The sequence below is a fragment of the Argiope bruennichi genome, chromosome X2 (genome assembly GCF_947563725.1).
Source record: "Argiope bruennichi chromosome X2, qqArgBrue1.1, whole genome shotgun sequence".
NCBI lineage: Eukaryota > Metazoa > Arthropoda > Arachnida > Araneae > Araneidae > Argiope > Argiope bruennichi.
In genome coordinates this window covers 78,048,183-78,059,498 of record NC_079163.1, presented here as the reverse complement: position 1 = coordinate 78,059,498, position 11,316 = coordinate 78,048,183, and the positions used below count along the sequence as shown (strand labels likewise).

The 11,316-nt window shown below is 29.1% G+C and overlaps 1 long non-coding RNA gene across 2 annotated transcripts in view; it reads left to right on the top strand.

The window, feature by feature from the left end:
* The first annotated feature begins 3,061 nt into the window (after positions 1 to 3,061).
* The window catches only part of LOC129960905 (uncharacterized), a 516,162-nt gene continuing 507,907 nt past the window's right edge, over positions 3,062 to 11,316 (top strand). For both annotated transcript variants that reach the window (XR_008783719.1, XR_008783718.1), the window contains exon 1: positions 3,062 to 3,254. This is a non-coding gene — a long non-coding RNA (uncharacterized LOC129960905). The remainder of the gene's footprint in view (positions 3,255 to 11,316) is intronic.

Genomic DNA, 11,316 nt, shown 5'->3' with positions numbered 1-11,316 from the left:
GTAAGAACTTTATGACATTTGTGTGTTAAATACATTGAAATAAAATACATGTATAAATATGGCATCAGAACAATGATAGAATGATTATAATACTTACATTGATTTGAATAAATTCATTCTAGAATTTGAGTGGTTGAAATCTTTCGAATTTTTGCTATTTCCAACAAAGATATGTGATTATTCAAATAAATCTGTAAAACCGCGGTAGAATCTCATTCAGAATGTTTACATCCAGAATAATAAAAATGTTTACATGCTAAATTATAGCTACTTCTAAATTCAATAGTAAGTGCTTAAATTTTGAAGGTATTTATAATGAAAAATTTAAGTCACAAAATGTTCTATCTTTAACTCTCAAAGTTGCTCTTGTCATTCCAACGTCTTTATCTTTATAATCTCGTAAACGATAATTAAGAATATTGGAGTTGATTTTCAACCATATTCAAACGAACGCAAGATATGAACGTTTGGATTAAGTAATGTTGCATTTTTCTTAATAAGACATAGTAACAAACTTTGCAATATTTTAAAAAAGTAGTTCGTTTCGTAATCATTGTTTCGTAAAGTAAAGCTGTAAAATCAAAATTTGAAGGAAAGTATCGTAAAATCTATGACTATTTATAAAATGGATTGCGCTTAGATAATTTTTATCATTCATGGATTTTTTTTTATATTAATTTTTCTAAACTTTTTTTTCTTTTTGTTCTGTCGTTATTTTTTAAAGCTCTTTTATCGTATATAAAATATAAAATAGACTTCGTAAGCAATATGATCCTCAAATATTCAATTAAAAATAAAGCTAATCTAACCGATGCACAAACAATTTCAACGCTCTTTAGGGTTTTCGCATGCGCTGAACATTTTGCGATGGGAAAAATTTGACATTACCATTTGAAAATTTCAAATTTCTGTACCTATAACCGTAACCGTGAACTCCGCCTTGTTACTGTTCACAAAATCTCGAGATTATACTATATCTGAAATCTCGACTCGATCGGTTGAACGACCCGGCTGCTGGAGGTCCATATATCGGCAAAGTCATTTTTTTAATGATGTGGGTTCGTATTTTGTTTATGAAATCAGAATTAACGTTTTCTGCATTTTAAAAATATTATTGCTGACTACTTTTGATTTTTTAAAGGCTTTTAAGGTTTTCGTAAGATTAAAAAAAACTCCAACGGTATGTAATGATATATATATATATATATATATATATATATATATATATATATTTATATATATATATATATATTGGTAAAAACGTTTTACATCTAAATTTATTATTAAATTTATGCGATATCTTTTCTTGTTATAAACTTTCAGAAGAGAATTTCCTGCTAACAACTAGTCCCGACTTGTCTAAACTGCAGAGGGGGACGCAGTTTGTCGATAAAAAAAATGCTTATTAGTCTAATTGTCAAATAAATACATTTGTAAGAAATGCATTTTCTTAATTGTAAAGTATTAGGACTACGATGCGTTTAAAAATTAATTAAAATCATTTAATAAAGTATAAATATTTATTTATTTATATACTAGAATATTAATACGTTGACTGTCATGCTTTATGTGTGTGATTCAGATAGTTTAATTAGATAGTAAGCATGAATCATAGGCGAATCACATGGAAGCCAACGTATTAATTCATTATTAACTAATTATGTTATATCCCACTTGACAACTTCTTCAAAATAATTTTTAATGTTATATCTGTTTGAAAATTTTTATTTCCTTATGATCTTTCATAATCTGATAATTTTCTCACTCTGCATTTATAAGTAAGAAAAATATTGACTAATAAATGATAATAATAGAAAATGATTGCTAGATGTCATCTGGCCATGGTTCAGAAATACATATTCCGTCCTAAAATAGCTGTATTGTAGCCTGGAAATGAGGTGTTAATCTAAGTGAACTAAGCTAGCAATCTTATATAGTATAACATAATAAAAGTAACTCCTTTTGAGTAACGTAAAGTAGAAGTTCTTATAATATATTTTCAAAATCGCGGAATTTAATAAAAGTCTATAAATAAAAAGGGAGATAATTTCTAATGAAACGTTTTAGTTGTTTGAAGTCGTAATCATTTTCTTATGTACATTTAATGTGATATTTGGAGTCTGCTTCCTTAAAAAAAAGTTTTCATATTTAAAAAAAAATATTTCCTGCTAATATGAAGGGACCAAACTTTTTTATAGTTGAAGTTAAGGATTGAGGAAGAGTTTAAAGGTAGAAAAATAAGGAGAGACAGAGCAATCATTTCTACAGCTAATCGAGATTTCGGGCCTTAGCAACAATGGCATCATGAACTTGCACATGCTGTCTATCAAAGCTAATATTAAAAAGAACTATGGAGTTAGAATTATTCAGTAGAATTAGATATTGATATTCTTTGAATATTAAAAATTGTACACCTTGGAAACCAATAGGAATTAATCTATCTAAACTTTACAATAAAATAAACTAAGTGTTCAAAAGTTTAAAAAAAAAGATATTTCGGGTTTTTTTTATTAAAAAATCGGAAACGAATAAATTCCTCTGATCACTAATTCAGCATTATTTATGTGGCTTCATTCATTATAATTTTTAAAATCGTTTTAGAGATAAATGACCTGAAGCAGTTGACCAGCTACTGTCATTAATACTGGGTAAGAGTTTTTAGTTGTGTTAACACACAATATTCAGTATTCATTAACAAAATATCTATATACTCTCTTAGACCTTTGCAAAAGTGACGTCATTGAGATGTATACAAATGAGATGTGTATGGGTCATTTATTTCACCGGGGGGAGGAATGGGTTTCAAAAGAACATAGAAGGGGAGAGGAATTAAAATGTATTAAAAAATTTGTTTAGTACGGTTATGTTATGGCTTTTGGATGACTCACGTGCTCAACGATATCTTTTGTTTATTTATTCATTATTTTCTATGCTTCAATCTGAAAAGCAGATGTCAAAGCAAAGTCGAACTGCAAGCTTTCAGACGATTAGTGCCAAATCTAGAAAAAAATCGTCTGATCGAGAGCATGATTGTACTGACAGATGGTTATAGAATGCTGTCGAAAACTGTTTGCAAATTCGTCCAGGAAAATGGATAACAAAAATATGGAAAAATAGTGGTTTTACATTTTTTTAAATTCAAATCTCATCGGTGTGCGTCTATGACCAGAAGAATTTTGTTGGATGGAATTATTAGGCTTTTTAATAGGATACTTTAGGCGAATCCTGAAGTCGGTGAAAAAAATTTGTAAGAGGTAAGATTCTTAATTAGTTAATTTTAAATTTTCATTTAAGCAACATTAACTGAATTGAAGGAGACGAATTTTTAGTTTAAATCAATAATCCGAATTTAGGTTTGTTATTGGCTATTTGATCGGATTCAGACATTATATTTTATCATTTTAGGATTGCAGTTAGCAGATATTCACAAATCGTCGTCTCACTTTATACCGACAGATAACGTAATGATTTAGTATCAATTTAACAAATTACATGTTATCAAATGGTACCAAATGAATAAATTTATTAAAAAATAGAAATTCCAGGAATTATAAAATATTAGGACTGCATTGTGTGTTTGCATCGAATTATTAAAATTATATTAAATAAAGAATTAGATATGTATTTATAATACTGTATTGGAATATTAATTGTTCATATAGATGTTTACGTTATTTCCCTCTTGATATATCTTGTAAAATAATAATTTTTAATGTTATATTTGTTTGAAGTTTTTAGTTCGTTAAACTCTATATATAAAAAAATTGAAATGTACTTTGCTTTTTTGTATGTATGTTGAACCTTTTACTATTCCACTACTTTTGATGGATTCGAAAGAAATTTGATACACGTTTTCCTTAGTTCCTTGAAAAATGCACTGCGTTATTAAGCAGTTTCTGCCTCGCTAAAAGGGATGACATGTGGATTGAAAGATTTCCTTTCTACTGTCATAACTTCTAAACAAATTAGTTCGCAAACATTCTAAACGGCTTCATTTCTAAACAGCAATTTCTCTAATTTGAATCAATTTTAAAGTTAATTTAAACACATTTTATTACAATGTTGTTTTATTCAGTAAAACAGGCTTGAAATAACAATTTATTTTTACTATTTAATTACATCTATTACTGGTATACTTTTTTCTAGTATTGAAAAGCTATTTTCTTCGGATATTTTTACTTTTTCTTTTGTTAGGCACCTTTTGTAGTTGATTTTGTTACGTAGTGCTTCTTGACACGTGTTTTAAAAGCTGTCTTTTAAATTTACTTTTAATGCAATTGTTTGACGTAATTTTATCTCATATTTTATTATTCTAAAATCTTAATGCGCCCAATTAGCTTACCTTAAGACTTTTTTCACAGGTTTTTTTCTTGAATTTATTGAATAGAACTTTATTTAAAAATAAATAAACATAATGAAAATAGATATTTATTTACATTCGTTTGGCATTCCCAATGCTCACATTGTATCTCATTCTGGGAAAATTATTTACTTGTGGATTATTTAAATTTTGTAATTGCTGGAATTCTGCTTCAATAGCTGTTGATATTAAAATGCGCAATTGTTACAGTTAAACGTTTTATTGTTACAATCTTTCTCTTATCGAATTCTTTCATTTTTACGGTCAAATCTTTAGTAATCTATTAAGCCATTAATGACCTCTCAGTTCGATGGAAAAAATTATTATTGCTGATAGGCAGTTTTTCTGACTATTAAGTCTTGAAAAGTTTTTCTTTTGAAACCACCAAGAGTTTTTCATAGAATAGCGAAAAAAATCTTAATAAGAGCAAAACTAAACAAAAATATCGCATTGATTTGAACTCTAAGACATTCAATATTTCTTGAAAGGAAACGGCGATTCTTTCACAAAAGCGAGCACAGAGTCGATTCCGTTCTTGAATAGGATTGCCGTTGAAAATATTATAACAAATTACTGAAAAGTCTAGTTTCAAAATATCTTCAAAGCTTATCAAAATAGCAAGAACCTGGATATTCTTGGAAATATTCTTTCCATTTTATCCTTACTCTATGGCTTAAAAATAAGAGAAGACTTAATAACAATAAGTATAATAACCGGTTGGTTAAATCGTTCTTACTAAATTAAGTTGCACAGGATGATTATTCTTTTGGATATTCTTGCAACCAATAAAAGGATACCGACCGTATTCTCTTAAATTATTTGAAATATTTCATTCATAGAACAAACCTATGGAACAAACATAATCTTTATTACAAACTAATATCGTCTGTCGAAATTTTCCTCCAAAAAACAGTTTTTAATAAGAGCCGTCTGCAAATTTTTCTTCGATCATTGAAAAGTTTTAACTTATATTAATTTTACTTTCTTGGCATAGCCTTTTTTTGCTAAAGATCCTAAAGATTAAAAAAATAGAAAAGAAAAGAAACCATTAAGTATCTCAGCCACAGAATCTTTAAATTGCCTTTTCTTGACATTGTTAATCTTTTAAACTAAAATTTAATCTATTAAAAATGCCATTAGGAGCTTAGAAATTCCATGTTTCCCCCATGACCAGTTCTACGCAGGCAGATTTTAGAGGGGCGATTTAATTTTTTTCTTTGCTGTTACTTATGGCACTTTACAGCCCGCTGACAGTTATCTTTCAGCGATTTAAGCCGAGTGAGCGTCTCTTGTTTTTTCAGTAGCGCTTACTAGCACCAAGAGTACGACTTAGCTACTTCATGCGTCGCGTTCGTTTGCACAACCCCTTTTTACAGGGGGGGGGGGAGGGCACATTCACACACCTCACAGACAGAACACAGAAGAACAACCATGCCCGAACCGGGACTCGAACCCGAGATGCTCAGATCAAGGGGAAGACGCGCTACCCTTATGCCAGGACGCCGGCTTTTTTAAAAAAAATATATATACGCCAAATGCTGACTTTCAAATTCTTTTTTTATTCGGATTCTTTAGAATAGTAACTAGTTAGAACGGTTTAAACATCTTAAGGATTGAATCTATAAACACTCCAATTTAGAGATATATGTGTTTCGTTTTTATCTTGAGCAAAGATGCAGGGGGAACTGCGGGTACAGGGGCTAGTTTATCAAAAATAAAATGCTTTTTTTGTAAGTAAGGAAATGATTGACTAATACCTTTTTTCAAGACTTTTATTACTATTTAGTCATTTACTCCATTTCCCAAGTATATAAATCACCTATTAAAAATGAAGCTTCATAATATGCTCTGCCTTGAACCTGTTGTGTTCGTGCGTCAACAAAAATAAAATGCAGACAAACTTACTATAAAACTAAATCTTATTACATTATAGATAATATTATCAAATTTACATCAACTTATTTTCATTCAAAATTCTAGCATCGTTTTTAAACAACAAGTTCCAAAAATATCACTGTTGTTACAACTATTTACAAAATAAATTTATAATAATTAAAATAATCGTTAGCTACTTTTAAATAAAATATTTACGATTTATGTCGCAACAAACCCCAAATTGCTTAAATCCGTCAGTGCAAAGTGTTTTTGAAAAGAAAGCAGTTGTACAGAAAAAATATTGTTGCTTTTGGGGAAAATAATATTATAAGAATTTTATTGTAATGCTTACAAAATTATTTGAAGAAATGATTGAAATTGCTATCTTAAGAGGAAAATATTCGACATGATTTCTTACTAAATAAAGTTTATGGGTTCATTGTCAAAAATAGACACTGATAAATGAAGCTCAGTTTCCAATGTTTTCTGTTGTCTTTGCTAATTAAAAGCATAACAACAACAACAAAAAAAGAATAAACCACATATATATTTATCTACCAATTAATGTTAATGAGAAAGAAACGTTTGCACTAAAACTGTCATGATCAAGAGAATCATTGTCTACTGAGTGCTGCCATCTAGTGATAGTTATACATATTAATAAAACATTCTATTTTAAATTGCAAATCGTATGAGATGGTCAAAAATTTAAGAATAAGGTATTTAAAAATTTAGAAATATAACCTTTTTCCTCATTGAAAATTTTGATTCATCACTTTAATATTCTCCAGATTTAAAGTGAGGAAATTTACAATTCACTTCTAATTTGTATTTTCAGCATTTATAAAAAATAACTTTTTGAACGATGACTATTTTTCTAATTCCTTTCATAAGTATTTTTCTTTTTCCCGCTGAAATTTCTTATACAAACAAATGCTAGAAATAAAGGATTTAAAATAGAGTACTAACTTGAAGATCCAAAATCTCAGCGAAAAGTTTATATTTACTATATTCTGTTTGAGCGTGGAATATTATTATTACCATTCAAGCCTGAAATAAAAGTCATGAACAGTCCAGATGTTTCCTATATGCTTCTTTCCCACTTCTATTCATTCTCATAGTTTATTCATCTTTTCATTTCAATAGCAATAATATTTGAGAGAATGAAAAGAAGACATTTATTTTGTGGTTAACTGGTGTGGCGTTATTGACATTTCTGGGTTTGGCATTTCCTCAGTTGTCCTTTTAAGGATAAGTGCGACTAGGTGTGGGAAGGTCATTGTGAAAACTGCAGCACTTTCTTCATTCAATTCATAATTACAGTAATGCGATTGCAAAACTGGCCATACATTAAGTTTTTTGTTTATAAATAGAAGAAAAGCTCATTTTTAACCTTAGTTTCTGTTAGGCGGTTTGAACTGCTAATAGAACCAATAGAAGATTGTCAACTTCTCTTTTATCATGAGTCTGACTTGCGCACGTGTATATTAAATGAATGGATACTACATCACAGCTGATATTCGCTTACGTAATTATATTACTATGCGAGTTTTTACTCATTATTTTTAGCTTTTTAAATTATCTTATTTTAAACAGTAATTCAATAAAAATGGAAATTCAGATAAATTATTAAAACTTCATTTGAAAAAAGTATCATGATCATTTAAAACTGAATTTCAATTTCCTAATCATTAATTGTACGTTGCTTTTAAATTATCTTTTCATAAAAAGAAATTCCCACTGTTCATGTGTCACATAATAATAATGTGATCGACATTTCTTAATTGTGGAGCAATGCATTTATTTATTTATTTATTTATTTTTTTTGAAAAATAGAACCAAATTTAAAATGGAACTGATCTAACAGATACACTTTAAGTTCGGTTCTTGTTCGTCATTATAATTCTTGGGAATACATTGAAAATCCTGAATTTTTAAAAAGTTGTCTCTGATTTCTAATCAAAGAATTCAAAACTCAAACATGATATCTTATCTTTTTTATGAGCTATAATAATTTAAATTATTCTTTTATAAAAAGAAATTCCAACTGTTCACGTGTCACATAATAATGTGATCGACATTTCTTAATTGTGGAACTATGCATTGATTTTTTTTAAAAAATGGAATCAAATTTAAAATGGAACTGATCTAACAGATACCCTTTAAGTTCGGTTCTTGTTCGTCATAATAATTCTTGGGAATACATTGAAAATCCTGAATTTAGAAAAAGTTGCATTTGACTTCTGATCAAAGAATTCAAAACACAAACATGATACCTTTACTTTTTTATGAGCTATAATAACTGTCTACAATTATTATGTTATTAGATATCTAAGCGACTCACCAGTCTAAAGTGATCAGTTGGTACTGATACCATTTTGGATAAGTTAATTTATTTTTGATTATATGAATTTATGTCTGAAAATTATTAAATTTTCAGACATAAATTCATACTGAAAATCCCCGCTGAAAATGCTTTTATTTCATTCTAGAAATCAATTCTAGAAATTGGAAATGAACGTCCCAGTAAGGTTTCAAAACTGCAACACCCCTTTGCAGCTATCCGAAAAATTTATTTATTCTTTCCTCGTAACATTTGACGATATTCCCCCTCTGAAGGCTCGATATAATTTTGTGCGTTTTAAAATAAAACCATATAATCACATATTATTCCTATAATTTGACTGTGAAAAACTAAGTCATTCTGCAAAATCTTAATCGAAGTCGAAAGAGCGGTCCGAGCCGTTCTTCGCTGCAGCTAAAAAAAGTACGAATTTCAACTCGAAATTGCATAAGATTTTTGTTAACTATCTTTAACTGATCATGATTTGCTGTGTCTCAGCTATATTTCTACCACACCGAAGGTGAGCAATCGGTCTGTATGACTGCAAACAATGCTCGAATTTGATTTGAATGTGACGTGTTGCATGCATCATTAATGCATATAACCTAGTCATTCCCCGATAAATTCAGAAGTTAATATGCACTGACGAAAGTGGCATGTTAACGCCATTGACTATTCGCAATTGCTGGAAAGGTGCTGGACAGGTTATATTTACCAACAACATGTGTAAAAAGAAGCAATAATTTTTATTAGAATGCTCGATGTACAGTATGCCTGTCGTAGTTTCTCTGAATATGCCAGGTTGTCTGTCAACTCGCTGTCTTCGTTTGCATCGTTCAAATAATTTTCTATTCTCATTTCTTGTTTAATACGTAATGTGAACACAGTAACACTTTGTAACGGCTTAAATTGTGACGAACATTTATATTTTTATTTATATATATTTTATTATTATTATCATAATTATTATTATCATTTAATCTTTAAACTTATTTAAATATTAAAGTTTGATTAATTAATTCAGACACAGATCAATAAACACAACTCACTTCTAACGCAACGAGAAACGAAATATTTGAATCCGCTTGAACAAATCAATCGGGAGTGGTCAATTTAACAATATAATTTGAATACAAATGAAAATCAATTGACAGAGTTCAATCCCACAGCCAACTGCACTGGAAGAAAAGAAAAACAGTTTAAAAAATGAAATGGAAAACATAAATTGTATTCACAAAATTAATACTATGGTAAATGACACAATTTAATTCCAAAGCAGTGGAATCATAAAATATTTAGTACAACTTATGTTGCTTTTACGTCCAAAAGATGGCGCTACGCTCAAAAAGCATATTTTTTGATGGAGGTATGATATCTATGTTATAGGTATATAAAAACACGCACATAGTCGTTATGTCAAAATTTCAGAGCAATCGGTGAAGAACTTTCGGAAATTTAAGATTTTGAACAAACGAACATTTACTTTTGTTATTTCTACAGATTATGCATGCTCTGAAACTTCATTTTCTGTCTCTTTCTATCTATTTTTTTCTCCTTTTCTTTTCGCTCTTCCCTAAGAAATTGATTAAAAAGTTTTTAACTTTTCAATAAAGTTAATTTGAATGACCGAATAACCATATTCCAAAGTAAAACAGACTATGATGAAAGCATTACAGTCACAGTTATGGCACGGCTTATCCCTAATCCAGAGGTACGACCTATTATCAGCGTGAGGATAAATTAGCCTCACTCCATTATTATACCATTCATAAGAGTGAGAATAGATCCACATACTGGAAACTTCTTATCCCCATGTTTAAAATGCCCTCCGGGGGGAGTTTAATAATTTTAACGAAAGCTACAATGTCTTGTTGTTGCAATCAGTTAAAATGAAAAGTTTGTGAAGTAATTAAGAATTTGTGTCTCATTTTGAAGCAAAACGATTATAGTTGATTGATGCTGCAGTTGAAAGTCTCAGTAAATGGAAGCGACATTTTTATTGTAAAGATAATCCAGCGGTTAAAATAACAAAATATTTCAAGTGAAAAATATGATAAATAATTCATTGGGTTAAATAAAATGGTAATTTTTTTCTCTTTTATATAAATATTCAAAAACTTTTACCGCCCGTTTTTCACAGTAAAAATTTCGACATTAATTTACTTAATATTTTTATAAGATGCATTGTTTTGTTTTTTTTAAAAAAAAGAACTAATACTTAGATATTTTCTTTTTTGCAGACATTCGGATCTTTAAAATCAAAGGAAGCAATTTAACCTTTAACCGTGAGCAATTACTTACTAATTTAGTGTCTTCAAGACTATTTTTATCCCTTTGTTATGGTTTGGCATGAAAATTGAAAAATCAGGTCAGCATGAGCATTAAAGCAGTGGCGTAGCCGATGTAACAGGCGCCAGTGCGTAGGGATTGCAATACCGGACCAAAATTTCAATACCGGTATTCGGTATTTTTTAAATCTTAATACCGGGATACCGGTTTTAATACCGGTATTAGAAATTTTGCAAAAAGAAAGAAAACACAGGTGTTTTTTGTTTTATTTGCCAGTTTTGTTAGAGAGTGCAAATATCACAACAAATAATTTTTAACTTATAAATTATAACAGTATATAATCACAAAAAAAGTAAAGAAACATCTTATTTATTTAAATCACAAAAAAAGTGTAAATATCACTATTCAGTTTGTGGTACTATTACAAATTTTTGAAATGTGATCTAAA